Genomic DNA, 27,960 nt, shown 5'->3' on the forward strand with positions numbered 1-27,960 from the left:
GCACACGGAGACGGCCCCTGTGCCCCGCCGGCTGAGCGGTGCCGCGGCTGCCTGGCCTGGAAGCGTCGGTGAGCGGAGCCCCATCCGCCGGTGCTCCCTCTCCCGGTGCTCCGGCAGGGCTGGGGCTCTGCAGGCCGGCGGCTGTGCTGCCGCGGGGCGGGGGGAGCCTGGGGCCCGCCCGCGGTGCCGCAGCCCTTCCCTTGGCGCCGAGGAGCGTGTGGAGGCGGGCAAACCCTCTGCGGCGGCGGCAGCGCCCGCGGCCCCCCCTGCCCTGGCGCGGCGGGTGGCGGCAGCCGGGGCTGGGCAGGGGAGGGAAGGGAAGGCAAGGCAAGGCTTCCTCCTGGGGCTGTGTAGGGCGGGGGTGCTGCCGGCAGTTGGGAGCGCTGGGCCGGGGCGGGCTCCCGCCATACCCTGGCGAGCTCAGGAGGACGAGGAGGAGGGTGGAGGAGGAGGAGATCATCCTAGATCTCCGGAGGAGGCGGAGGGGGTGCTGAAGGGTGGCCGGTGCCGGCTGCCTTCCGTCAGGAGGGGTGCGAGGCTGCAGCGCCGGGTGCCGAGGGCTGGGCCTCGGGGGGCCGGGTCGGTGAGGGGGTGTCTGTGCGGGGGTGTCAGGCTGTGGAGCTCAGGCCTTTCTGAAGAGTCTGTCATGAGAGGGCTAGAGGTAAAGCAAGAGCGTAGGCGAGGCCGGGTCTTAGAAGCCAAGACTGTATTTATTAGAGGTAAGTAACCCAGAGGTATAAACTCAGTTTACACCTCTTCTGATTACAGTGTCATTACAGTAAGAGCTGAGGCGATGGCCGGTTTTAGAACTGAAGACTTTAAAGTTCACCTACCGTTTTGATGGGAGGTAAGTCACTCTGAGGTCTAACTCAGTTTAGACCTCTTACAACCACAGATTAGATCTCTAATTACAGTTCAATAAAAGACACTGTCCTAAGAGGTCTAAACTAACCAGACAGTCGTTTACACCTCAGCGTTTAGACCTCAGAGGTTTTTAAGCTAACTTCTTGGTTTAATAATGACAGAAGAGTTTTGAGGTCTTAAGGTGCTAAAACCTGACAGCCTAATAACTCAGCGTAGACCTCAAACTGTTTTGGAAGACTCTTCCGTAGTAATAACGGAGGTATAGGGTAAGAGGTTTTGAATAGCTCAGGTAGTTATTAAACAAGAACGAGAGTCCTTAAAATACAGCGTAGGAGCACTGAGTTAGAGTTCCTCAACAACTGTACGCAGAAAGAGCTTCTGAAGACTCTAAGAAATGACGTTTACCACTACTTAAACAGTTTATTAGGTTTGTTTCTTACCTTGACTTTTAATAACAGTACTATTACTTTAAACAAGACGTATAAGAATGGTGTTTAATAAAGTAAAAGCTGAATTCTTACAAAAATATGCAAAGTTAACACAGGTGTTAATAGAGGATTTTTATACTTACTTAGGAGTTAAGAAGCTAATTAAGGTAACACCTAAAATCCTTAGGTCAGGTAGTATAAAAAATTAAAGTTAGTATAAAAATAAGGTAACCTGTAAATGATCTATTTTTAGAAATTTAAACACCTTAGCAACATTTTTAGTCAAAGGTGTTTATAAACTTTATTTTATGTAACTTTAAGTTCTTTAGATTACAACTTTTAGATTAATTCCTAAAAGTAAATTGCTATAAATAGATTAAAGGTAAAGTTCCACCTAAAAATTTATCTAAGAATTTTTAGCTTTACCTTTAAGTTCCTAAAGTAATAGTTTACCTGAATCTAACTTACAACGGACCTACGTTACCTTCTTACCTACATTTATGTAACTTTACCTAACTTACCTTGATTTATTATCTAGGTTCTTTGACATTTGTTTTTAACAGACCTAACCTAAGTTGCATTTAAGTTTAAGAATTTAACTTTGAATTTAAGTACAGGTAAAGGTAATGAGTACCAAACTGTACCGTAAATTTACCTATCGAAGGAATTTTACAGTTTGAACTTACTTGATTAACCTCAAAAATAATAACCATTTATCTGGGTTTATCTGTAAACTAACTTAGGTTAAAATTCCTTACACTTCAACTGAAATTCTGATAAACTAAACCTAAATATTAATTTTTTCAGGTAATCACAGTTGATAATGAATTTTTGAAAATTCTTTGATTAATACAAAATGTTAAACTTTGTAATAATTACCTTTAAGTTTATAAAAATTTAAGTTTTTATCAAAGTTTAAGCTTTGATTAAATATTAACAACGAACTGTAAGGTTCCACTTTGTTCAGTTTTTATTATCAAACTTTGATAACTAATGTTCACTATAAAAATTCTGCAGTTTAACTGTACCTTTAGCATCTGATTAAGTTAACTTAGATAAAAAACCTAAAGGTACAGTTTAAGGTAAACTTTACTTCTAAAAATTTCAGTTTGATAAGGGTAGGTTATTATCAAAGATAGTTTTTATCTGGACTAACTTAGTTTGATAACAAACCTAAGTACAGGTAAACTTCAGTTAGCGTTAGCAAAGGTAGTTTATTATAACAGTATAAACTAATCTGTAGGTTAAGTGTAAAGTTACCTGTTTATCTAAATTAAAATCCTAAAAGTAAACTGAAATTTATCAAACTTAACTAAAGGTAAGTTTGTTTAGTTTAAAAAATCTTTAATGTCTAGTTTACCTTTAAGCTTAGATAATAAACTTATACCTTACTAAACTGTAAAATTAAAGAATTTCAAGGTAAAAATAGGCTTAACCTTTTAAGGTTAACTTTAAGAATGTAAAGGTCTCTATATGAGTTAAGGTGAACTGTACAACTTTAAAGAAATAAAATTTTATCAAACTTTACCTTACAGGTTCTTTTTATTAGGTGGAAGTTTTACCTTTATGTGGGACCTAAAGGTAACTTTAAAGGTGTAAGTTAAAGATTTTAAAGAAATAAAGGGTTTTTTTTTTTTTTCATACAAAGGTAAGTTTCAGCTAAGCGAGATAGACAGAGTTAAAGTTACTGTTTAAAATAAATATCACCTTTTGACTTGTTAAACTGAATATAAAACAGTTTTGGTAAACTGTATATAAAGTAAATTTTTCAGTTTATATAAAGTTGTTGAAGTTTATATAAAGTTAAAGATTTGTACAGTTATCCTATAAACTTCAACAACTTTACAGTCTAATTTTACAGTTAATTTTATAGGATAACTGTACAAATTTTTATCCTATAAAATTAAGGGAATTTAGCTTAAAGGTCACCGTAGCTTTAAACTTAGCTTTAGGTTTTCCTTACCTAAGCTAAGGTAAGCTTTAAGCTAAGGTAATTCTGTCCTTAAGATTTACAGAGTTAAACAAGTTCAGGTGAAACATCAGCTTAAAAATCTTTTTAGCTTTAAAAATCTTTTTAGCTTAAGCTAAAATCTTATAAAGGTTTGAATGACTTTAAAGCTAACCTTAAGTGTAGATTTTGATTTTGTAAGCTTTAATCAAAGTCAAGCTTGAAACTGTATTTTTGTAAGCTTTAATTATTTAGGAATTCACCTAGCTGTAATACATGAAAAGGTACAGTTATTTATACATAGAAAGGTAACCGTAATCAAAATAAAGACGTTTATGTAATTTATATAGAAGTTTTAAAAATATCTTTAATTAAAGTCCAACTGAGGTGAAACTTTAAAGTCTACCAGAAGGAAAAGATATTTTTAAAGCCTGAAACTAATTAGTTAAAGGTAAGTCTGAAACTAAAGCTCAAGGTTACCTTAATGTAAAGCAAACGGTAAGGTAATGTTTGACTGTAAGTAAAAAAAAAACCAAAAACAAACAAACAAACAAACTACCAACTTTGCATAAGATAAGGGTAAAGTTATTAGGTCAAATACATAGATACCTAAGTTTATTTTTATATAAGATTTTTAAAAGTTACCCTTCACATTTGATTTTAAATAAGGTAAAGGTCACCCTAAGATAATCTACCTTAAACTAAAAGGTTTAAGTAAAGGTAACCTTAACTTACTCAATGACTGCAATTGACTTTATACAATTTAACTTAAAGTTTGAGTGACTTAAAATTTGTAAGCCTAAGACTGTATGGTACTTTATGTTTTAGATTTAAGTTTAAAGTAGTAAAAGTGACTTAATCTACACCATACTTTTTATTTTTCTATATTTACTTGAACACCTTAAGGTGACCTTTTATATAAGTGCAATTCAGAAATGTACATTATTTTTAGTTAAAGTCACTTGTCTTTTAAAAAAGCCAAAGGCGGTTTAACCTTTCTGAGGTAAAAACTGTACCTTTGCAAGGTAATTACATATTTTTAGACAACCTAAGGTAAACATACACTAGAACCTAAAGCTAACAATTTAAAAGTCAATGAATGACTGTAAGTAAAGGTAAGTAATAGAAGAAATAAAACTGTAAAACTAAACTTGGAAACTTAGTAAATAACACTAAACTTTTAATACAGTTTAATTAAATTAAAAATTAAGTCTACCTTATTAAGTTTAAGTAAACCTACAAAAGTCAAAGTTTTAAGTTAGATAAAAATTGATTAGGTAACTTATATTAACTTAAATCTAAGTTTAAGTACCTTGATTTTTGAAGTTAAGGTGAGTTAACATTTTGAGCCTAAGCTTTAACATTAAAGATATCTAAATTAAAATTTGAAAGGTAAAGGTTTAAACCTTTACCTTAACATTTATCAAACTTTTAATACTATGTAACTTGTAGTTGTCTAGGTAATGTTTGTAAAGTTAAAAGTTTAGTTATTTTGAAGAATACCTTAAAAATTAAACTGTATTCTTTGTTATTAACAGGTTTAGAAAGTTTAACTTCAAGTTTAAAGTTACAGAAAACTAAGTTTGAAGAATGATTAAAATTAAGTGTACACTGTTTAGTTATTGTTACTTAAAGCTTTAATGAGTTATATAAGTTTTAAAAGGTTTTAAACTTTCATTTTTAAGTTTGTAAAAAGGTATATACAAATAGAACTTTTTTTTTAAAAGGTTTAAAATTTTGAGTGTACAGTTTAAACTAAGAAAAAGTATTTTAGTATTGTTAGGTTTGAAAGTATTTTAAGTAAAACTTTGTTTATGTGTAAGGTATAGGTAATACTTTTAAAAATAAGTTTAAGGCTAACTTAAGTAATGTAAAGTTTCACCTGAAGTTTTAAGTATTGTAGGTAACATTGTTAAGTATTTTAAGTTTAGAATAAAGTGTAAAGTTAAAACTATTAGGTTTAAAACTAATTACAGTTTAATTACAGTTTACTTGTAAACTTTACACTTCAAGTTAACCTACTCAAAACTAAACTTTAAAAAGTGTAGGTTTAACTTTTACTTAAAGTGTACACTTTAAGTAAAAAAGTAAAACTAAGTAACACTTCACTAAGTTAATAAATGCTTTTATAGTCCAACTTTTACCTAAAGTTTGACTAAAATACCTTAAAGTGTAAGGTCAGAATAAAAGTTTAAAGTTTAAACCTACCTATTTTAAACCGTAAACTACTCTAAACTTAGTTTTAGGAAATAATAAATATTACCTATTACCTAAGTTTTAAGTATTGATTAAAATACCTTAAAAGTTTAAAATCTAAAAGTTTAAGTGTAAACTGTAAAATGTTGAAATTAAACTTTAAACTTTCAGTCTAAACTTACTTTAAACTTTACACTTTAGACTACACTGTATTTTAGGTAAAATTAACTTAATATTTTTTAAAGTGTGAGGTTAACCTACAGTAACTAACATGTACCATAGAAACCTCACCTGAAAAATAACTACCTTAAGTATACCTTACCGTCTTATTATTATTACACTTATTATTACACTTATTATTTAGTCAGGGTAAACGTTGCCTACTTACCTTTAGGTAAAAAACTAGTTACTTATTAGTGTTATACTATGTGCCAGTAACACTTTTACTCTAGAAATATCAGTTAAAAATACTTAACTAACCGTTACTTAAGGTTAAAGTGAGTCTAAAGGTAAAATAAACCTAGATTTAACTTCAATAAGCTATAATAAGCTAGTTAGATAGAAGTTATTGGTAACTAAAACTTTTGTTTTTAAAGTTTTTTTGCACATTGAAAATATTTTTATATACCTTTAATAGATTGTAATAACAATATTAATTAAAAAATGTAAGCTTACCTTTCAAAAGTTAATAACTTTTATATCTATTAGAAATTTAAGGTCAACCAAGTAGCTTACCTTAAATTTCTAATAGATATAAAAGTTTAACCTGCCTAATTTTTAACAAAAATTTACCTTAACTGAATTGTCATGGTAAGTTGAGTTTTTACAGTGTTACAGTGAAAAATATTAATGTTACAGCTGAGCTGAGGTAAAGGTATACAATAATTCAACTCAACTGTAACGGTAATCTAACTTTTTAAAGTGTAAAAACTGGAAAAAGTTACATTTGCACTTTGAGTTTAAACCTAGAGTTAATATCAAACTTTTTAGGTTTAGTTTTCAGGTAATATTAAAAAGTTAACCTAAACCTAAAGTTACCTGTAGGTTACACTTTAAAAATTGAGATAGGTTACACTTTTTAACTACATGAGTTTTACAGTTTAACCTAAACTTTAAACTAAACCTTGTTAAACTTAAACTAAAACTTTAACCTATATAACTCTAACTTTGAGCTTAAAAGGTAAAGTGTAACCTACGTTACACTTTTTAAAAGTTTAAAAGCTAAAGTCTAAGGTAAACTTACTGTTAGGAGTTTGCTTACCTTAACCTTTTAAAGCAAAATGAAAATTACATTTAGGTTTAAAAGATTACATAAGGTTTAAACTTTACATTATAGACCTTTAACTTTTAGGTTAAAATTTTTAGTTAAAGGTAAACCTAAACCACAAATAACTGTAAACAGTTTAACTGTAAACTGAAAACTTTAAGCTCAACTGTTGGTTTAGGATTTAGTTAAACTAAACCCAGAGTTAAATTTTAAAACTAATAAAGTTTACCTGTTAAAGAAAGTTTGATTTGAGTTTACAGTTAATAATACTTTAACCTTTTAGTGTGAATAAGTTTCGTTTTAGGGTAAGTTTTTAGGTTTACCTTAAACTCGGTTTGAGTGAAACTTTGATTAGACTTAGACTTAAACTGTACCTCTAAACTTTTTTATCAAAGCGTTAAAGGTAAAAAATTTACAACCGGAGGTATTATTTTTTGCTTGAGTTTGCTTTAAACAGTCCACTTAAACCTAATCAAAGAATGATATGGTAAAGTGGAGTTAACTCAAACTTTTTGTTAATGTGATAATTGTAGTTGAGAAGGTTTAGATTTCAGTCTGGGAGAAACTATACCTTAGATTTAAGAAAAATATTATTTAGAAAGGTAACTTACTTTTTAACATAACCCTAAAAAGTTTATAAAAATTAAAATGTAAGTTATAAAAAGTGTCACTCAAAGGTAAGTAATGTTTGGAGTTGGATAAAGGTTTCCTTTAAAGACAAACTCTAGGTTTGAGCTAAAGGTACTTAACTTATTTGGTACTTAGGGTAAACTGTAAACTTTAAAAACATGAAGGTACTGTAACATAAACTCTAAACCTTAACTTTAAAAAAACCTTAAGTGATAAACTGAAACCCTAAATAATAAAATAAGTTACTGTTTAGTTAAGTTGAACTTCACTTGGAACTCTATTAAACTTGTTTAAATTGTAAAAAGTTTAGGTTAGGGTACACTGTAAACTTTAACTAAACAAGTTTAGTTCATGTGTTTAGTTAAAGTTTACGGGTTCACCTTTTAGGTTTTGTTTTTTTAGGTAAGTTTAGTTCAACTGTACCGTACTATTTTTAGCATAAAAATTGGTTGCATTTTTAGGTTTAGGTTTATATATATATAAACCTAACTTTTGTTTAAACTTTATATATTTTGACAGCGTTAAACTTCAGATATGTTGTGAAAAGTACTTTAGTACAGAAATACTATGTCTAAAGGTACAGTTTAAACTTTATTAAGTGTAGAAACCTAGTTTAAACTCTAAAGTTTGTAAAGGTACAGTTTAGGTTTGTAAGGTACAGTGTTACACTTTACACTTTACTTGGCCTTAAACCTACGGTTTAGGTTTATAAAGGTACTTTAAAGCCTAATTATTAAAATAGGAAGTTTAAAGGTGAAAAGTTTAAGGTAGACTTGATTACTAATTTATCAAGTGTAACCTTTAAGGTAAATAAGGTTCAACTAGAACATAATAAGGTAAAGGTTTAAAACTATATAGAATCAGACTATATTACCTTTAAAGTCTGATACTATTTTAATAAACACTTTCTATAGAAAGGTAAAAATATTAACCCGCAGTACAAATAATATTTTTGCTATTCTTTAGATTATAGAAATATATTAAAAAGGCAACATTTTAAACTAAAGCTATATATAAAAAAGGTAAAAATAATTTAGAGTTATAAAATTTTAGAACCTTTATTTAAGTTTTTTACCTTAATAATACCTTGCTATATACCTTATCTTTACAGGTTAAGATAGTTTTATACATTAAACTATAAACTATTTAAAGTTTGATACTATTCTAATAATGTAAAGGTAATATTTTTTGAAAACCTTTCAAACCTAACAACCTCTAACTTTCTGCAGTTTGAGAAAGTTTACAGTTTAAACTGAAAAAAATATCACCTTATAGATGTTTAAAAACTTTTAGGCTTACCTTAATATTATTACCATAAATTGGATTAGATTAAGCACAGTTTATTTAAGGTACCAATATTACCTGAACCTAAAGAGTGATAAAGGCCAAAAAGAAAAAATTTTTACCTTAATATTTTTACCTTTAACATTTTTTACAGTTTACACTTTTGTTTAAACTTTAAACTTTGATAAACATTTAAAGCAAAAGCTTGACACACCTAAGTTTATTGACCTCAAAAAAGCCCCAAAAGAGATTAACTTGTAGTTAGATTAAAATTTACACCTAAAAGGTAAAGATTTTAAAAGTTTTCATCTACCTAAAGTTTTTTAAGGTTTAAAAATTTAACAGTGTAAACTTTTATAAAACTTTTTAAATAAAAAAGTTTTCATCTACCTAGTCTACCTTTACCCTAAGGTATTTTAAACATTTAAAGTTAAAGTACACTTTAAAATTTGGTTTAACTGATTAAAGGTTAGGTTTTAACTGTAAAATTTACACCTAAAAGTGTAAAGTTTAGTTAAACTTTTAAAATGTTTCAATCTAACTTTATAATAAAGATCATTGTCAGTGTTACCAAAATTTAAACTTATTTTTAAAGGTATCAATGTTAATTAGATTTAAAGAAGTTTACAGTTTAAAGTTTAAAACCTAAAGTTTAAACTACAAATGTGTGATAAAGCAAGACAAAAGGTAAAACTTTAAGCTGTTAGACACAATAAAAGTTTAAACTTAAAGTTTTTTACCTTTAGAAGTTTGATAATTGGTAATCATACTTTATTAACCTAAAAAGGTTACCTTTAAGTGTTTATCAACCTAAAACTACATGTTATGGTTTGATAAAGTTAAAACGAAGTTTAACCTAAAACTTAAAAAGGGTAAACTGTAATAAAACCTACTAACAAAAAAGTTTTAACTTTAAAGTTACAGGTTTAAACCTGTAACTTTTTTTTTAATGCTTTAAGACTGTAAGCATGTAAAAAGTTTTACATTTGAATAAACATTCAAGTTATTAGTTTTAAACATTTATAATCTTTAAAAACAAAGCAACACAAAAAGAAGGTAAAAATTTTTACCATTTGAAATGTTAATAATGTTTCAACTTTTTATCAAAGTTATTAGGTTTCAAAACTGTAACTGTAAAGTTTACACTGTTACTGTTAAATATCAATCACACTTTAAACTTCAGGGCAAAGTTTAAATGTTACTTTTTACAAAGTTAAACAGTTTAACCTTTATCAAACCTAAATGTTTTAAACAAACTGTTCCTTTAAACTGTAGGATTAAATGTTTATCATAAAGTGTAAATGTTTGATTCTAGTTTATCAGTTATTAACATTTGAAGTTTCAAACTTTTTATCAAATTGCAAACTTTAAAGGGTATTTACTTAAAATTTTCATCAAAGCTAAAGGTTACTTAAACTGTAATATTTTGTATGGCTTTATTTTGCTTCACCTTTAAGTTCATAAAGGTACCCTTACACTTAACTGTTTAGGTTTAAAGTTTAGGCAATACAAAATAAACTCCAAGTTTCTGAAACCTAAAATCTGTTAATTAAAGGTAAAAGCCTAAACGTAACAAAGGTTTTAGGTTAAATTTTGAATATACCTTTTTTCCAAACGGTAATTGAGTGTATATAAAACTTTACCTTTAAGGTTTAACCTTAAAATGGTTAAACTAAACTGTTAAGGTTAAACTAAACTTTAAAACTTTTTACCTGAATATAGAGTTTATGTAACCCTACCTAAAAATGGTAATATTTGTAGAAAACCTTTAAAGCTTGAACAAGGTAGAGAAAAATGTTTACTGTTTTTATCCAACTTAAACCTAAAGTAAAGTTTGCTAAAGTTTACCTTTCCTTTGTATTTATTTAGATGTTTAAACATCTATCACACTTACTTAGAGTTTAAGGTAAGTTATATAAAATTTTTAAAGGTAACCATTGCCTTTAAACTATCACACTTACTTAAATTAGCTGTACAGTTTCTGTAGTAGAGTTTATCAGTTTAAGGACAGTAAAAATATTTTTAAGGGTTACCCTTACATTATATAAAAGGGCAGTTTGAGTTCAACTTGAACTTTAACTCAAACGTTTAAAACTATAAAACCTTACCTTAAAGGTTACCTTAAATGTTTAGCGTTTACAGTTTTAAAGCAATAGAAGATAATATTTTTACCTCAAACTTTATTTACCTAAAAATAAGAGTAAGCTTTAGAGTGTAATCCTAAACAAGACTCTAAAGTTTAACTTTAGATTTTAACTGTAATGGAGCTCAATAAAGTTTAAAGAGTTAGGTTAAACCTAAAAGTAATGCATTAGGTTTATGTGGTTAAACTTGAAAGTTGAATGAAGTTTCAGTTTTGAATAAATTTACTTGAAATTTAATAAGTTAAAGGTAAAAGGTTTAAGTAAAAATTTTTGTAGAGGTTTAGAGTTTTCTATAAAGTTTCAAGTATTACTTTACAATCCTATATAACTTGTTACTTTGCTAAAAAGGTAAAGTCTCAGCTTGCCTGAAGTTTATTTTTATATAAACTCTAAGTTAGAGTTTAAGTATCTAAGTTGGAATTCTAACTCTTAAACTGTTAAATACAGTTTTTATAGGTTTAAAGGTAAACTCTCCTTTATATAAGTTTTGAGTTATATACGCTTACTTAGAGGTAAGATTGGTTAAAGTTAATACATTTTAAATAACTCAAACTTTATGTAATTTAAATGAAGTAACACATTATTTGTAAACTGTAAAGTTTGCTAAAAAGTTTATCTTAAAATTTGGTTAAAGGTAAACTGAGTCTAAAGGTGAGGTATAAACTTACTTAGAGTTTAAAGTGTGATAAACATTATTAGCTGAGGTTTGAGTTTAAACTGTAACCTCAACTTTAGAGTGAAAATTTTGAGGTTAGAGTGAAAACTTAAACCTAAAGGTGACGTTTGGACTTTATAAAGGTTAATGACCTTATATATAGTTTACCTTAAAGTTGAGGTTACAGTTTAAAGTTTAACCTAACATTATATATGATATAAATGCTAAGTATAGTTTAACCTCAACTTAAACGTTGAGTTAGACTACATACGCTTTATAGCTAAAACTTTAAGTTCAAATGAGTTTGATAAAGTTTTAAACTGTAGAGATTAAACTTTTTTACCTTACCTTAAACTAAGTATTAAACTTTTTAAAGTAAACGTAAAATCCTCAAAATAAACTTAACCTAGAGTTACATTCTTAGTTTAACTTCAAGTTATCTAACTTGAACCTAAGGTTCATCTAATAATTTAGTTTAACTATAAACTTGAGTTTTTTAAAATAAAGTTTAAAAGGTTTAAGTTTAATAGAGTTTATCACTCTAACTTACACTGTATCTGTGGTGATTATTAAAAATAATATTGTTGAGGTAGACAAAGTTTAGACTTTAAAACTTTTTAACTTCTTAATCACCCTCAAAAATACTTGAAGTTTACAGTTTAGTTTAAGCTATTAAGCAAAACATTACCTCATTGAAAAGTTCTTAACTAACTTAGGTCAGAACCACAAATATGTTTATCTAAATAACTACTTAGTTAAGTTTAAATACCTTTAATAGTAAATTTACCTTAATTTTGAAATAACAGGGTAGAGTTCATCTATCTTTAACTTAAAAGGCTAAATAAACCATTTTTTTATTTAGTAATAAACTCTACCTCTGTCTAAGGTTATCTGTTTATTAATAACAGTTTAAATACTTATTAGTTGTTTATTAATACATATATTAATAGTTGCCTAACAACTATTAATAGACTCAAAAAAACCTCTTAGTCTTTAACCTAATAATCTAGTAATTAGACTCAAACCCAAGTTTTTAATAGTTGTTTAATTTTTTTAGGTAAGTAAGTCTTTAGGTACTTTGCTTAATAGACTGTTTACCAACTATATTAAAATCCCTGTTAATTGGGGTTTACCTTGAGTTAGGATTATGAAGAGGTTTATTAAACTCCCTAGAGTTGTTTACTACTAAAAAGTATTAGTAAAAATAATAAGAGTTTAGGTTAGTAATAATAAATAAATAGTAGTTTAAGTTAAGAACTCTATTTAAAGGAGTTTAACTCTAGTAATAGTTGTTTAATAATTAAATTTGAAGATACCGTGTTAAAGTATTTAACTCTAGAGTTTAAAAATGAAATGTTATTTTTAAAAGTTGCTTCACTCGAGTTTAAGACCAGGCACCTCACATTTATTACTAAACTCTTTTTTATCATAATAAAAAAACCTATTAGCTCGAGTTCCTAGTAAGACTAGGTACTTAGAAATGTATAGTGTTCTAAAGCAACTAATAAGACCTCCTTTATTAGGGTAAACTTAAGAGTAGGTACTATGTTCTTTATTAGTCTAAAACGCTAGTCTAAGTTAGAATTATTAGAGTTGGTTATTAGTTGCTCAGGAACACTATAAAGATTGATAAGAACTCTACTTACGACCTCAAAGACAGTAAACTTAGGTCTTGTTAAGAAATAAAGATTGAACTAAGTATCTAGGGTTATGGAGTTCACAGCTAAGACTATTGTTTGATTTCAGATTTTAAACTCTAAGAACAGTAAATAGAGCTCATAGTAACAACTGTAAGTTACTGAAGAATGCGGAATATGTCTTTATTACAATCCGAGACTTTAAAAGTACTTGATGTCTAAAAAAATCAAGTCACCTAAAGGTAACATAACTTAATGGAGTTGGCATTAAACTTAATAAACTCTAGGTACCTACTACATTTAGCATTCTTTTAAAAAATTCAGCTTCATAATAGGACTTTAAGTTGACGTTTTAAATAGCTACCTCTACCGAGTTCTAAAAAGGTTTGAGTTTTAAAAAGTCCGACTCAATTACCGATCTCAACAAGTAATAATAAACAGATTTTTAGAACAGTTTGTCTTTCATAACCTTACTAGAAAGTCCCAAAAGTTTATTGATTCTTTGTAAAACAGTCAAAACCTAAAACCAGTTATTTTTTGTTTGAGACCTGTAGAGATAGTTCGGAGTTGGAAAGCAATCGTTGCCCTTTTTATTAAACCCCCGTTATGAATGAAGACCTTTTTATACCTAGGTTAATAACGCTAGGAACTCTAAGGCCAGTTAAGAACCTAGTTGGTTCTGACCCCAGAACCTAACTCTTTTTACTAAACGTTACACCTGAGCTGTGGAACTCCTAAATCTGTACAGCAGATTTAGATTTGTTGTGACTTACCAACCTTTTAATAAAGTTTGTCCTAGTGTGAGTTTAATAAACCTCTGACCTAAAAGTTTTTAATGAAGTAAGGTAACGTTCCTAACAAAGTAAAAGGTTTGGTTTGTCTGTTGTTACCAGGACTTAATAACAAAGGTAATAGCCTAACAAGGCTAGCGTTCTATCTAACAAAAATCTGAATGCATAAATCGGTTAAAAGATTGTTTTACTATTTTAGGAACTTCATTAAGAGGTTTCTAGAGTTCATAACAAGTTCATAACAGTAAGACAAGACAAAGTTCTTTAAAAAGTGAAGTCAAACTTTTTAACACGAGGCTAAGCTAGGAAACTTTTAAAGAAGACAGCTGTTTAGGTCCTTAGTTTTGGTTAGTAAGTTCCTAAGTCCTTGAGGAGTACTTGGAGAAGGACAAACTTTTAGTAAAAGGTTTCTACAGGTCATAAGAAGTTCTTAACAGTAACAGTTTGTCCTTCTCCAAGTACCCCTCAAGGACTTAGTTTTGGTTAGTAAGTTCCTAAGGACCTAAACAGCTGTCTTCGTTAAAAGTTTCCTAGCTTAGCCTTGTTAACAACAGAACCAAAGGACTTAAAACCAATAGGTTCTTTACAGTCCATAGTCTAAGACTTTTTTAGGAACTTAAGGTTTTAAAAGGTAGGTATTATAAGTCTTAGCCTACAGTCCTCAGTCCTGTTTTGGTCTTCCTAAAAGACAAACTGTATAACTCTAAACTTAGGAGTTTTTGACCTGTCTCTAGGCCTAAGGTCTTCCTCAAAGGACACCCAAGACAAGGTCTTAGAGAGCTTTAAGAACTCTCCCTCTCACAGTTATGAGAGGGAAAGTCCTCTGTTCAGGACTTTTTTAGGAAGTAACTGCAGTCCAAGCAATTACTTAGTACCAAAACCCTCTAACTCATGAAGGGTAAGGACTTGTGGTAAAGCCTAGTTGTTTAGGTACTAACTTTAAAAATACCTCTACCAAGATACTAGTTTGTGCTTGAGTCCTATTTGACTAAAAACCAAAACCTTAGGTTCCTATTACCTTTTAAACAAGTTCCTACCTCTCAAACAAGGCCTAATACTCACTAAAATTTTTGGTTTGTACTACTACAACCATCTTAGGAGCTGAGTCTAAACAGCTGTCTTACTAAAGACCTTGTTACGAGTGAACTGTTGACAAGATAGGTTTTTACAGTCAGTTTGTCTTAGGGTTCATCGGTTCACTGTAAGAACCCTCCAAACTCCATTAAGTTTTATAAAGAAAGTTTCAGAAGTTCTTTACCTAAAGAACTTTATGTTCCCTTTATTGTATTTGAGATATGTCATTACACCAGATTTGTAGCGTTTCTTTCAGGAACTGAAAGACTAAAGCTTTCGGAAGTTAACCTGAGGAGCCTTTCAGTTGCTCTTCTGTAGTGAAACTGAAGAACCTAGAAGAACTGGGATCAGCTGGTTGGATTGTTAGGAACCTTTCAGACAGAAGACAGAACCTAGAAGTTGTTCTTATGGCTCTCAAGTTCCTACCCATCAACAAGTTGATCAAAGCCCTTCTAGAAACTAGACCCAAAAGAACAACTTCTAGGTTCTGTCTTCTGTACTGAACCTGAAGAACCTGGAAGAACTTTAGTTTCTGGAAAGGCTTTGATCAACTTTTTGATGGGTAGGAACTTTAATAACGACAAGTACGTAGGTAATTGCTAATCAGTCTTCTGGACTGAACCTGAAGAAGCTAGAAGAACTGTAATGTCTTACATAAAGGATCTTGTTATGGTTTCTTACAAGTTTAAGAACTCAGGAACGTGTCTTTCATACTCACTATCGCTAAGAACTTGTACTGAGGACCGTGGAAAGGTTTTACTTTTCTTACGGTCAAAAGGCAGGATGTCTACTCAGAAGTTACGTTCCTTACTAAGATGTTTCGACATGTCATAACAATAAAAATTACTAGAGACCTTTCAGAAGTTAGGAACTTCTGCGTCCAGATCCTTTAACTGAGTTGGTTAAAGGTCTTGGTTAAACTCTGAAGTGAGGAAGTAAGGATGTGTAAGCCACTTAAGGGAGCTAGCAAAGAACACTGAAGTGTTTTATTTGGTATTAAATGTCAACTTAAGTTATCAGGAACCTAAACCCCTTTAGGAACTTTTACCAAGAAGTTCGGAAGACATCTTCAACTTAAGGTGGTCGTACACTAAGAGCCAAGGTTCTTAGTTTACAACCACCTTAAGAACAAATAACTTAGGAATGTCTAGAGGTCTTAAAGCTGGTTACCAGATTCAGAACCAAAAACCTTTTAAGACCACCCTAAACGCTTCTTTTCACATTCCTAAACACTTCTTACAAAATGTCTACAGAAGGGTTTAGGAGCTCATTTTACCTTCCTAGGAAGACAAAAACTTCTAAGGTCACTAGGAAGTGAGACAAGTTCTTGTGAACCTATAGGACATAAAAATAACAACTTGTACCAAAAAAGTGGCACTTAAAGCAGGTTTAGTACATACACAGAACTTCGAACTTTAGCCCACATTCAGTTCTTAAGACCACTACTTTGATCCATACCATTAGCAAACCCTAGTAAGCTTTTAGTTATGTAGTGCTTACATTACGTGACTATTCCTTGCTGTGTCTTCTCTTCCCAAGATCTTTGTTTCTGTTTCAGATCACAAGACCAAAAGAGGTTCTCAAGACAGACCTTGTTATTTTTTTTCAGACATGGTTTGAAAGCACTTTGAACCGAGTCTAAAAGTGCTTTGTTTTACCTTGAGTTTCACTCGGGTCCAGAACTACCTGAACTTTTGTCACTTTGTTTAGTTCCCATTCTTGGAACTCACCCAAGTTCTAAAAAAAAAAAATTTTCCTATACTTTTCAAAAAACCACAAGTAGAACAACCTGTATTTTTAATTAGTTAGTTATTAGAGTTCTTCTGTCTTTTATTTAGTCTTTAGATAAGAAAGACACCGGTTCTTTAACCATTACATTGTCTATAAGGAGCAAAAGACCTCTTTCATTAACTTCAGGTAAGTTCCTGAAGTCTACAAAGACCTCTTTCCCTTCTACTCACTGAGTACACCATCTTTTTTTTTTAAACCACTGTACTACTGTTATCCCGCAAGTGTGAGGTCATTCACCCGGTGTGCGAGACACCACCATACACCCAGGGCAGAGGCTTTTTCTTTCCTGTCTATGCAGAGATGGGTGCTAGGTGGCAGCTCCACAAAGCTACCACAAAGTTCGGTCCTGCAGGTACGGTATTTATACAGTCTGGTGATACATATGCATAAGTAATGACACAAAGCAGTTTTCTATTGGTCTATGGTTCGCTTATTTCACCTTAAAGCTACAGTGCTACTTTAATATTCTGTGCACGCTCAAAGGTGAGGGGTCTCTGCTTGGGACGGGGTCTCCAGCTCGAGGGGTGTGACTTTTAGTATTCCAATGAGGATAGGTCACGTGAGGGTGCTTCTTATCACACTTCTACAAGTTGTTTCAGATGGTTCCTTAAAAGTCCTCTTTAGCTGACTTACTTCTCCAGCATGTGTTTCACTCACAAGGACACTAATTCTTGCTTAGACGTTCTGCGTTCCAGTCTGAATCCCCCTTATCAACTTTACGTAAGTCCTGGCCTTCCACCAGCTCCTGATAGACTACACTATGGTCAAACTGCTCTTTCAGTGAGTTCTTAGTAAGGAAGTCACTAAACCTTCATACAGTTGACCAAGACCTCACTCGCTTTTAACCTCAGACCTAACAGGGCATCAGTGGAATCCTGAGTTGCTAGCTGTCGTCTTTCACAAGCTCCGAGAGCTTTAACGCTCTTACCTTCTTAGGCAACACCATAAGAACTTTCCTAAGGTCTTTGCATAGCCCTGTAAAGCTAACCTAAAAGTTATTCCAAGGTGTAAAGAATGGTTTTTTTCAACCTGTATCGTCTTTACAGCTCTGCTAAGACCTTCCCACTGAAAACCTTTAAAAGTCCTACAAAGTTCCACAAAGGTTTTCCATCCCTTTCAGCTGAGGCTTTCAGACTTCACCTCCCTGTTTGGAACGGTCTGCTGAGACAGTTCGGAGGACCTTCCGTCTTTCGTTCTGCCTAGTTCTTAAGTTGCTTCAGGTCTTAGGTACACCCTAAAGTACTCGGTAAGCTCTATATTAATACAGTTTTGGGGGTTTCTTTGGCATTCCAAGCCAGTTTGAAGCATTACTGTCCACTTAGCCGCTTTTTCTTGTGCTGATAGGTCCCAATGTAAAAAAGGTGACCTTTCCTAGGAAGACAACCTTCATGTCACAATGATGCTGTTCTTTACAAAAGCCTTAATTGCCTTCTTACCTCCCTTTTTTCTCCAAACCTACTTAAAGTTCCTCGCTCATTGTTTTTAACACTGACGCTTACCTAAAGCCCTTAGGAGCGTTCATTCTTCCACTTAAAGACGTTCACCTCTTTAGGTCTTTTCCTAGTTGAAACAGACACAAAGAACTTGTCAAAGACCTTAAGTGTGGAAGACGTGTACAGGTTTTACGGTTTTACTACAAACTACTTAATGTCAATAACTACTTAGGTGTTTTCCTATTACAAACCCCTTTGGTTCTTATGTCAGTGTTAAAACCACTTTTTTGTGTTTTGTGACCTTCTTACTTGAAAAATGACATTATAGTTCTTAACTACCATAATATAGAGGCAAAGTTACCGTTCCTACCTTTCTAGGTCTTTCTTTTTCAACAAAACTATAGTCTACTCCTGTAGTAAGTGTAAGTAAGTGTTTAGGAGCTAGTTCACTGTTTTATATACACTTTTCCATACTTAAACACCTTGTATTTAAAGGGTTCGTTTAAGTGGCAAAAGCTCTTGTAAAAGACCTTTCAGGTCAGACTACAGTTAGGACTAAATACCTAAACCTTTACAATGGTTCATACTTTAGGTCTTGCGAGCAGTTTAAGGTCTTGTAAGACCTCAAGATCTAACAAGGTCTTTTACGTGTGTAAACTGTTACAGAACTGTATACATGAGACCTGCTACGCTAAGACCTGCAGGAGCGTTGGTACAAAGTACATGTTTCTAAGCCACTGTTGGAACTCCAAGTGTTACAAAGCTAAGGAGCTTTAACGGTCTATGCAGCTATTATTCACAGCTTGCACTAAGGTCTTTGTAAAGCAGACATTAAAGTTCTTTCGGTCCTAAAGAACTTCAGCTTCTCTTATACAAGTGCAGTTGCACAAGACCGTATGCCTTAGTGTAAGCTCCAGACCTTTAAAACGACAGTTCAGTGTCCTTTTGTCTTTCACAATCCACTTTTAAAGGTCTGAAGGTGTAACAAAATTTAATTAAACTTTCCAGTTTTGTGTATATGCTGTCGCTAGCCCTTTCTTCAGGTTTAAACCTGCAAGACCTTAGGAACTTTAGAAGTGTTGTTCATTCCGTTCTTACCAGGAAGATTTAGGTTTACAGTAAAAACTCCCCAACCTAAAAAAACTTATCCTTTATTACAAGGAATAAGACCTTAAACAATCCTCTAAACTTGAGGTCAGTTAAAAAAGAAGACCTTCAAGGCTAAACTAAAAGGTCTTGTGAGTATCTAGTTTTAAAGTGTTAAAAAAAACCCCAACACCTGCCTACAGATTTTTGAGGTCAAAAGTGCAGGTAAAACCTTTTAAGGCTGTTGTGAAACACCTTCTTTTTTTAGGTACACTTTTTCAGTCATACAAGACATAAAAACAGGAAGATGATCTTAACAATCCTCTAAAGTATGTTATGCTTTGGGTTTTTTTATCTTTGTAAGACCTTTCTACACTTAAACTCTAAGAGTGACACTTCATTACAAAAAACCACCACAGTGTTTACACAACTGTATAGTATTATTGCATTAGGAAAAATAAGTTTTAAAACACTCAGTTTTGAACGACTCACACCTCAAGAGTGACAGCTCGTCTACAAACTACCTGGGTTTACAAAACCAGGTAAAACCTCTTCAAGAGATTAAAGAAGAGATTTTTAATCAAGAGATTAAAAATGATCACATTTTTTTCAGTTCCAACATGTTGTGTCACCTGTAACAACTCTAAAGAAAATCTTCTGGAAGCACTTTCAAAAATCTTTTCATCCTCTTAGAGTTTCAAGAGTTCTTATCGAGTTTAAAGTGTAGACAGTGTTTCAACATAGACTTACGGAGTGCCAGTTTGCAAGTTTGCCTTTTTTTTTTTTAGCTCCAAAGTATTTGTGTTACCAAAAAAATTTTTTATGGTTTTTTTTTTGGACATGCCTGTAAAAACTCCATTGGAAAATGGTGAACTCCTAGAGTTTCGATGAGTTAGAAGTGGTTTAAAGATTTAGAGAGCTCTGGAGTTTAGAGAGTTTTATGGAAAGAGTTTGACTCCAAGCTCTTACCCTTTCACCTTAAGGAGTTTGGGAGATTCTTTTAAAGTATAAAGCTGAAAACTGACTTGTGTAAACTGTTGGAGGATTTTGGTTCATTGTTTCTGTAAGCTGTATTTTACACAAAAAGCTTTAAACATTTAACCACGTTACAAAGTGCTACTTGCACCGCCTCTAGAGATTGTTAAGGTTTCCAAACTAGTTTTCAGGGTTTTTAACGGTCCATTTGTGGAGTCTCAATACTAACAAGGTTTACGCTTTCCAAAATCCAACTGTTATAACTGCAGATTTTTGTTGAGGTCACAACCTTTACAGTTTACAGTTAGCATGAGATGAAAAAAAAAAAAAAAAAAAACAAACCAAAAAACCAAAACCAAACTGTATTACAACTGGGTTGTAGTAAGTGGTTGTTTTTTTTCTCATCTCATCCTACCTGTAACTTTCATCTATAACACTGTTTTCACCCTACTAAAGTTGCCTTTTCCTAAAGATTTAAAACACTATAGACCTAGAGGGTGTGTATGGTAAAAAAAAAAACAAACCACACAAAAAACCCAACCCCCCACTTCACTCTTTAAAGGGTGTGTATTTTTTTCCATTTAACCTTTTGACACCTTACACCTCCTTCCATTTAAACCTTACACGTCCTTTAAAAGAAACCAAAACACCTCCAGCTAAACCTTGCCAATATTTTTGGTGTTCTGTGACTACCTCTGTTTAATCTTTTATATCGACAGCTTTTAAACCATAGGTCAAGTGTCTACACTTGCAAAGCAGGCTATGAAACATCACCTTTCTCTGTCAGAAAGCCTGTCAATACACTTTTGTCCCTTCAACGGTCTACGCTCCTAATGCTTCGGTCAGACATTTTTCACCTTGTTTTTACCTTCTGGACGTTTCTTCTAGCTTACCGCTCTTCTCAGCTACCTCTTGAAGGTTGCACTAATTATCAATGACATTAAACGGTAAGCGGTTTGTTTATGTAGATAATTACACACAACTGTTCTGTTTACTCTAAATGCTTTTTACAACCGTGAAAGCCAGTTGCGTACTCTAGTTAGAAATGCAGTGCGTTACAGATCACCACCTGTCTTCGCCTCTGTACACACCTTTGTTTTGTTGCCAATCTCGCTTGGCAACATTTCCCCACCTAGGTACGTGTTAGCTTATGCTTGTCGATGAAGAAGTTGATTAGAACAGTTACCCCAATAAGGCTTTGTAACTGTTCTGCTGTTTTAGAGGACAACCCTTCTCCTTAATGTCTTTAAGGGGTTTTTTAGCTAGTTTTTTCACCCTTCGTAGATTCACACTTCTGGCAGAATAACACTTCATCTCCCATCCTACTCGGAACAAACGGTTGTCCAACGGTGTTAGGTGTTAGGCATACGGTTTCACTGCTTGGCTTGGACATCGAATCTGAGCGTGACCTTCAGATTGCACACGTTTTCCCTTTCTAGGTAAGTGCCACAACTCCACTAGTTACTGTAAGACTTTAATCCGCTAACGTGCCAACCTAACAGTTAGAAACTTGCTTTCACTTCACCTCACTTCACAAAGTCCTTTACAAAGACATTTTTTAGACTACGCTTCCCAGTTAAACTTTTGGCTACCACCATCTACATTAGAAGTTCTGGATTTCTACAGAAAAAAACCCTAGACAAACCATGAAAAGGTCTACAAACCTAAACCTTCGACACTGTTGCTAATATGGGTTTTCGTAAATCCACGCTTTTTTTACAGTTGGACTCTGCCGTTTACACTTTTATCTCACACCATCCCTTGTTAACACCCGCTTTCCCTGAGCCGGACTCAACAGAGGCTTTTGCACTACCACCCCCTCCTTGAAGTACCTGATGACCGGTGAGACCTTTGGCTTGGGGCTTCTCTTACACTGGTTATCCTGGGAGCGGTTCAATGAGACCTTTATTTTTGGCGTACGCTTTCGTCTGACTGGCATTCCTGACCAATCCAACCCGATACTACTTTGACAAGTGGAGGTGTTGGGCTTCACCCCCTAATACACAGCTTTTAGGCAGGTGTTTCCACAATACTTCAACACCTTTTAGTCAGATGTTTACAGTTTTTCTTACCCACCAAAATAACTTTGCTTTTACCCTTTTTAGAGAAGACAGATTTCCCCAGGAAAGGTTTAGGTCTTCCGTCAGACGAAGCTCACAGGGTTCTGGTACGGGCCTACACGGACCTCATTGCTTAGATTTCTTCATGTCCATCCTTTGCCAGCTACGCCAACTGGTCAACAAGCTGCTTTGGCTGCTCGAGAGTGACACGTCTGCCCTGTGGTAAGTTGTTCCACAGTTTTGGCCGGTACCTGTAAAGAACCTGTGCTGGTTGGATTCAGTTCTTTTCCGGAAATGGCCTAATCTGTTTGCCCTGCTGCAGAACGTCTTTAGAGGTCTCGCTTTTGCTTGAGGATGACGGAAGGTTTTAGACACCACATTTTCAACCTTCAGGTAGCATTTCCCTTAGCAGAGTCTACCGAAATGTCTCTTTTGGTCACTTTGCCATGTGGTCGCCGGCTTGCAGGTAGACATCCTACGTAGATGCACATGGCAGCGGCAGCGACAGCAACGGCGTCTCGGGGGTCCAACCATTGTCACGCCTTTGGTAGGTAGGGTTTGAGAGGTCTGGCAGGAAGACACCTCAGAATAATCTCTGACCAACAGATGCTCGTTGGGAAGGCCAAACTCTTCCCACTAAAGCGGCTATGTGCGTACAGTGCACACCCTACGCTTGGCAGGTTTCCACTTTTCTTCTGCCCACGTACGAGAGAAGCTTCCTAGGCTGGCTCCGCTTTTGGGCAAGTGTTCCTGTCGGCCTCTGAAAAGTTTGTCGCTTTTGACACAGGACGACTTTTACAGTAGGTCTTTTAGACTCTATCCCTTGACCCTCCAGCTTTTAGCAGTAAGGAAGCTCACATGTATAAAATGGTCCCAACCACCTCTACGCCTTCGCAATTTTCTAACAACCTTCATTCACCAACAAACCCGCTCAGTGAAATCACTCGCTTGTGGTTTCGGGTTCCTTACACTATAAGACACCAGTAAGGTCGCACCCAGTTTTGGAAACCACTGTGAGGTGACAAGCTGGGTTGCCATTCCGTACTGACAGCGGTATGGTCTCCGTGGCCAGCGCCCAAAGGGTTCCTTGCCCAAACACAGGGTTTGTGACCTACCGTCTCAGCCTGGCCTTGCCTTCATGTTGATGTCTGAAGTTGAGACAAGCAGAACCTTTTGGTTTCTTAAAAAATAAAAAACCCCAATAAAAACAAAAAAACCCCCACCAACCTAAATTGTCAAGCTACAATGTATCCTAAGTGGATGACATTTTTTCTCTGTTGCCTTTTTTCACCTCCGCATTTACCCTCGCCCCTCAACCTCAGTGAACTTGCCCTACCTTGACAGTGCCAAGGACCGCCAAGCATGTTACACCGAAACCACGTGGTGAGGGCTTGTGCTGAGAAACAGAAGTGACGCCGACTTGAGAGTTACACAGCAGCATACGGTCTGTGCAGTTCCTCAGGTTTTACACAACTCGGCGTTTACTTCCTTGCTGATGACAACAAACCATCAATGCTACACTTGGCCTACAGAACACCTTTCTGGTTAGGAAGGCTAAATCTGATTTGGCAAACAATTGTGTGGTTGTTCGTCTCAAGTTAGTTAGAAGATAGTTAGAAGGTGGGTAAACCCCAACAAGGTTTAACGCTTTCCCGACTAGGTGGCGTTACCATTTTTCCACTGCGTGTAAGCAGTTTCACATAAGTTTACCGCTTTTACCAGGAGATTAAGTGCAGTGTACGCTTAGGTCACCTACGCGACACCTCCAATGAAACCAAACCCCCTTTGGAATCTCTACGTTTGTACAGGCAAACATCTTTTCACCCTTTCACTGGGCTTAGACCCAGGCAAAAAGACCACCTCTTCGCCCATACCTTTCAACACCCAGACACCAACAGTAGGGTAAAGAAAACTGCTACGCTTTGTCATTCACCGTTTCTATACTTCCATGGCTTTTACACAGCACCTCCAACACGAGGTAGAACGCTTTTTTTTGGAGGGCCTTTACTCTTGCATGGGAAACACAATGCCGCTGGGGAAGACCCACTGACAGCACCTTTGCGGTGCTTGTATAACGACACTTTACTTCCCTACTTTACAACCGGAAGTTTGTAAGGTCACTGGAAGTTTCCCAAGTTTAACGGTCACCGTAAGCTCCCCTTCCCTTTGGGCACCACGACACTTTAAGGGGTTAGGTGTGGTATTAAGTAAAACCTAACCCAGACTCTCTTTCACCTTACTTTACCCATGGTTACAGAGGAGCAGTTCTAGGCTAAAAAAAAAGCGTATTCCTACAGCTCCAGATTTACAGAAAGATTTACAGAAAACCCATTGGTCCTACCCGCTCGCTGAAGTACCTGCCTAACGTTTCTGCTTTATTTACTGCTGCTGCTTCTTTTTTCCTACAGGAACAAAGAAGGCGGCAGCAGCATGGCTTGTTTCATCTCCAAGGTTTGGTGCTTCTCGAGCTTCTATACTGTTTCACTTTTTCTCATTAGCACGCCTTCTTTTGGCCATGCGAGTGTGGCGAAGTCAGGGTCCCTCCTCAAAAGGCACGCCACAGCACCTATGCTGTTGGTAGTCACGTTTGACCAGAGGAGGAGGGAAAAAAAGAAACCAAAACCCAAATGTTTTGTCTGCCTTAAAGGGTTTTACAGGTTTTGAATAGGGTGCTGTCCTCAGGGTTTCCATAGGCAACCCTTTCAAGGACCTTGCAGAACCTTCTTTCTGCCTCTGTTACAAGGCGACACGCTAGATGATACCTTACTGGTTGCGTTGTCAGACCGTCAGCTCCAAGAGTACGAGAACACCTCTTTAGCGAGCGCTCAACAACACCTGGGCATGTCCATGCCACAGCAAACATCAACACATCCCGTTTTAGTTTCTGCTGACTTTCTCCCATCGTCCTGACCCAAGGCAGAACAAAAGGTCAACCCTCATCTTAGCGACCTCTTAGGCTGTTTGGTTTGACTAGAACCCAATGGTCCTGGGTAAAGGCTTCAACTCTCCAGTACCCTTTCTCTGACAGGCAACGCTGCCCAGGCTTTGGGGTAACCCAGCCTCCACTCTACGCCACTCCGAGTTCCAGCTAGTTCGCTGCTTCGACCCCATCCTGTTCACGACAATACACAGCCTCAGTTTACTAGGACTTGACCGTCTCTGGTCTTACGGGCAAGCCGATGCAAAACCTCCCTCGAGGTGAGATTTCATACGCTCACCGCCTGGGGAGATTCACCTCTTTCCCTTTTTGGAAATCTGCTCCTTTCAGAGCTGCCTGCGTGGTTGCCTCTTGCGCTCCTATGGCGCTGTCCGAGTCCACATAGCTACGGGAACATCTGGGCTGGGAAAGTTGCCACGGGCATTACAGCTTCCTCTCTCTTGACCTAGCTTTCCTCCACAGACTTTGCCACCTTCTCACCGTACGTTCACATCTGTAGGCTCAATGGCAAGATGAGTGGGTTCACTGTTTCATCCTAATGCTTCTGCAACAGTCGCCTGCACTAGACAGGTCACCTTTGACTAGCACTGTCTCCAGTTACCGCCTTGGGCTTTACTGCTTGGCCTGAAGACACCCCTTTGGCCTCGCAGCTTTTAGGCCTTCCTCTAGGTTTTCGGTTAGAGTGCAAAGCCTTGGGCTTATCTACCTTTACTACCTCGCGTGCTCTTTCTGTTTGCTACGTGTCGTGCCCATGTGCTCCTTTTAAGCTTTCCGTCTGATGAAAACTTGCCCATGATACCTTTTTTTGCTTTTTGAAACCAAAATAAAGGTATCAGGTATCAGTCAGTGTGCGTTCAATGTCCCAAAACATCAACCTTCCTTTACCGCTTTAGACTAATGTCCCGCTACAGCTTCTCTTCGTGTGACAAGATTCGAACGGCCGCCTGTTCTCCATTACCCTCGCGCTTAGTCCAGGGGTCAAAGGCTTCTCTGGCTTTTGCCTCGCCGCCCTACACTCTACTTGGGGAAGGTTGCAGGCCTATGACATCTCTCCACGGTACACGTGAAAGCTGCAGGGTTCAACTGAAGGACCCCAAAGACCGGTGACCGCTTACGCGTCCTGCCGGCCCTTAGGCGCTCCCCTATCATCTACACGGAAGCCCTGGCACCTCTACCCAATACATTTTACAAGAGCTCACCTTCTGTTGGGAGACGACTGCTTGCTTTGCAGTTCCCATTTCACCTTCCACACTGTCGCCTGCCTCCGACCCCTCGCACCCTGGCTGAGACCCCTCGCGTCTCTGCTGCCCTTGGTGGCGAACCCCATTGAGAGGCAGGTGACAGAGCCAGTCAGATTTTAAGTTCGCCGGCCTTCTGCTATTTCACGTCTACATTCGACATATTCCCCACTCACACGGAAAGCACACAACAGATCTCGAGCTACCATAGGTTCTCAGTTTCTTTATGCGTCTCCTTACAGACCGCTCAGCCTACACCGTGACCCTGATGCCCGCCCGTGCTACACCGCCAGTCCTGCCCCCCGGCCCTCACCCGTGCTCGGTACCCACCTGCCGGCATCCGGCCGTCTCCTCACAGAGGGAACAAGAAAAGACACCGAGACTGTGTTGCCGGCCGTGCCGGGCTGGTACATCCAACACCGCTGCCCACCCTGCAACCGCTCCCACCTGCTACTCCCACGCACATCGCCGCTCGGGACCGCGCTGCTGCCGCGGCCCCCCGGCCCATCCCTCCCAGGCACCGATACCCCCCGTGCCCGCGTACCAGGAGCCACACGGCACCCCCAGCCACGGCATCGCCGCCCTTACAGGCATTTCCAACGCATTTGAGGCACACGGACGGTTACAGCAGCAACAGCGCGGCGCTTCACGTCTCCCCGCCCCGCTCCCCCGGCCCCGCCACGGCGCAGCCCTGGCACGCCCCGCTCGCCCCTCAAGTTTGCCGGGCGCTCCTACAGCCAATGTGGGGATTTGCACGCCCCAAAGGGGTCTGTGTCGCCTGGGACGCTGCAGCCGTGTGCTTCCCCCCGCCCCTGATGTTTCTCTCCTGTAACCCTGCTCAGGTAATAACCACCAGCGGTGGTCGTAACGGATGCACCCGGTCATGGTGGCTGCATCCGGCTCAAAGTGGATTCGGGAGACAGATAACAACACGATAGCCAAGGGCTGTTGTGCAATGCGCCCACCAAAGAAACTAAAATCTGGTCGGTGTACAAATATGACTGTAAGTCTCTCATCTTACCCCCATAAATACTGAGCAGCCCAAGAGCCCTTTGAGCTCTCCTGCACGGCAGCGGGCTGCACGCCACGGTCTCCCCTCGAGCAGGGACGCCTCTCAAGGTTACGCCTCGAGGTTGAGAGATTCCTCGCCGCAACAGACCCTCGGTAAGGGACTAATAGCATGCTCAACTTTTAGAAATCTTAGCTAAGTGATATAAAGGATTAATTACACACATATAATCCTTTAGACATACACCGTTGACCAAGTCTGGGACTAGGACTGGATCTAGCGGCACCTAGACTCCTCTCTGAGGAGGAGTTTAGAAAGCAAGGGGATCCTTTCTGAACCTCGTGACTCAACGGGAGGCTCTCCCTGACAGTTTTGTCTGACCCTGTCCTCTGGGCAGTAGATAATCAAGTGCACCTTGCCATCAAATCTTGTTAAACCACTGTCGCGTTCAACTCTCTTAACTCCCTGTTCTATATCAATAAAGTGTATTTTTGCTTCTCTCTTACGAGTGA

General features: G+C 36.4%; 1 long non-coding RNA gene across 2 annotated transcripts; it reads left to right on the top strand.

Annotated features, from left to right (window-relative positions):
- The first annotated feature begins 183 nt into the window (after window positions 1-183).
- On the top strand, window positions 184-27,928 carry LOC140661586 (uncharacterized). Of its 2 annotated transcripts, XR_012045818.1 has the most exons (5): window positions 184-327; window positions 769-847; window positions 21,926-22,217; window positions 22,309-22,485; window positions 26,682-27,928. It is a non-coding gene; the product is annotated as an uncharacterized lncRNA (long non-coding RNA). The 2 variants fall into 2 exon arrangements; XR_012045819.1 differs by lacking the exon at window positions 21,926-22,217.
- Window positions 27,929-27,960: the final 32 nt, after the last annotated feature.

Source organism: Ciconia boyciana, chromosome 19 (genome assembly GCF_034638445.1).
Source record: "Ciconia boyciana chromosome 19, ASM3463844v1, whole genome shotgun sequence".
Taxonomy (NCBI): domain Eukaryota; kingdom Metazoa; phylum Chordata; class Aves; order Ciconiiformes; family Ciconiidae; genus Ciconia; species Ciconia boyciana.